This window comes from Mercurialis annua, linkage group LG8 (genome assembly GCF_937616625.2).
Source record: "Mercurialis annua linkage group LG8, ddMerAnnu1.2, whole genome shotgun sequence".
In the NCBI taxonomy this organism is placed as follows: domain Eukaryota; kingdom Viridiplantae; phylum Streptophyta; class Magnoliopsida; order Malpighiales; family Euphorbiaceae; genus Mercurialis; species Mercurialis annua.
In genome coordinates this window covers 32024911-32027713 of record NC_065577.1, presented here as the reverse complement: position 1 = coordinate 32027713, position 2803 = coordinate 32024911, and positions in this window count along the sequence as shown.

The following is a 2803-nucleotide window of genomic DNA, read 5'->3' as shown; positions in this document are numbered from 1 at the left end:
ATCATTTATGAGCTAAGGTTGCGGGATGTGTTTGCTCTAGTTAGTTGTATATGGAGATATGTGCTCAGCCTGGAGAGGATGCAGTACTCCGGATGAAAGAGAATAAGATTTTATGCTATCTCAAATCATTCTTGATGGATAAATTCATGACCAGGAGAATATGACTTGTATAGAAAAAGATATAATACTAGAAAATTGTTTCTAGTATAAGTCATATTTATCAAGAATCAGAATTGGAATTGAAAGATGAAGTCATATGATTGAGACAAATTAGTGTTTGACTAACAGTGACACTAGAGATTAGAATCTTGTAATGAAGGGAATTTTAGTGTATGTGTCACGACTCGATTTCCGCCCGAAACTCGAGCCGAGACCGGCGCTAGGGAATGGGAGTGGTTGCTCCGAAACCCGTAGCAAGCCTAAAAACCTTAATAAAGTTTTCGTAAATCAATACCATACATCACGCATGATCTATTTTCAGAAAAGTTCGTTAAAACATTTTTCTCGTTTAACGAAAACACATTTCTGAAAATTGGGTCTTAAGACCCTGATTGTATTTCAAGAAACCAGAGCGCAAACATCATCTCTTGTGATGTACCTTCTCGATTTCCAATACAATCCTAAAATGCTTATAACGCAAAACCAGTGTACCTCTTTAAACATGTGGTACTAGCATTTCAGCAATCACGCATCTTTGAAATCATATATCATATACAGTAGTTCAATAAGAGTTTATCCAAATAATTTGAACTGTTGTAATCAGAAAGCCAGACTTTCCCGTACCCAACTACTTGCAGCTTTAGAGGTATGGTTGACATTGAATTCCGGAATTATTATGGAAGTCTGACCTCAAACCTTGATAACCTGAAAGGTAAACACTGGGGAGGGTCGAAAATATAAATATTTCTGAGTGAGTTCACACATTTACAAATGAATATTCAAATCGCATATATATAAAACAATTGTATATATAAAATATTATCAATTACTTGATCCAGATGAAACCCTACAAGGTAGCATATTGTATGGGTCTCAACCTACACAACATGGGCCTTAGACCGTGAACTGAATCACTGCCGTCTAAGCTGGGTGTCTGGACCTTAACCGTGAAACTGCCATCACAATATTGCATGTGACCGTAACCGTTACTGCCGTCTCAGACTGTTAAGTCAAGGTCGCTAGCACTTCCAACGCCCAATGACATTAACTTACCTCTATGTTAGACACAGTCTCGTATCTAGCGTACTACTGGTGATAACACAATCCTATTGACAACCAATAGGAAGTTTGTTCCAATGGATCTTTCATGGTTGAAATAAATTAGTGCGATTTGTTATTTAAAAACAGTTTAAATATAAGTATTCAAAAGTAAAAACCACAAAGTAAACTCACAAAACCGATGTCCCCCAAAAGCGTATGCTCCTGCTAGCCCACTAGTCAAACACCCTAGTGTTCTGATTTGGCAGATCGACACTCGTCGCATCTAGCTGGAATTCAAATGTCAAAAAAATACCAGACATCGAATTCCTAACTTTAGTCCTATCGTATTTCGACCTGCGTCCCCGGGCTATTCCGACTTGCTTCAACTCAAATTTTAACCTGAATATCACAACGACATCCAATACAACTCAAATTCGCAATTTAAACTTTAAACCGATACGAATTTGATCGATTCGATACGGTTAACGTTCTATATTCGTTCATAAACCGTTTAATATATAACCGAATTCAAAATAACGATTACTACCTCATATAATCGAATTCTTAAAAAAAATTGAGTTAGAATCGAGAAATTGGCCGAGCGGATATCAAACCCTAACTCTTTAAAGTTTCGAAGCCAAAGTGATGAACAAAGAAGAAGAAAGGAAATTTGCTGTTTCATTTCGTGTTTATGCCCCAACATATATACTTAATGGCTAAAGTGACATTTGGTACTAGCTCAATCATGCACTTTATTCTCGATTCTCAATTAGTCGTTCGTAACTCAAACGGAAATTAATTTATAATTTCGCAAAACTTTACCCAAAAAAATTATAAAATATAAAAATGAATAAAAATATAATATTTATTCGCATCCGACTTATATTTTATTTTCTAAAAATCTTTAACGATAACTGAGGTCCCGCTCAATCCAAACTCATGAAAAAATATGTTCAAATTTTATGGAATTTTACCCAAAAATTCCATAAAATGTAAAACAAATAAAAATATAATTTTTATTCTCATGGGACTTTTATTTTATTTTTAATATATCTCAGAAAAATTATTAGGTTCGAATCAGTTTCGCTGAATATAAAAATTATGTCCAAATTTCATAAAAATTTGACTATAGTTTTAAGAAATCATTTCGCGAATATTGACATCAAAATTATTCGCTTGGTACTTATAAATTATTTAATATTAATTTATAAGCTCTTCTTTAGTCTCGATAATTCCAATTATTAATAAATTTAAATTCCCAATTTAAATTTTAAATTCCCATAATTCATATACATATATAGGGACACTTATTAAATTTACGCTTAAATTTAATTTAAGTAATCCTGGTTCATTAAATCACCTCCCGTGATTTAATTTAATATCTTTAAATAGTCAAATTTAACTCCTATCTTTTGACAATTTAAATTAATCTTTTCAAAAAAAAGTCTTAATATTCGAACGCTCAAAATATTATTTTTAATATTTTGATTACTCCAATTTGACCTCGTAGCATATTTTAATTACTTAAAATTACGGGGTGTTACAGTATGCTAATCATGAACATTGGTTCATTAGATTGCATTGAAACACTAGTTCTATTTAG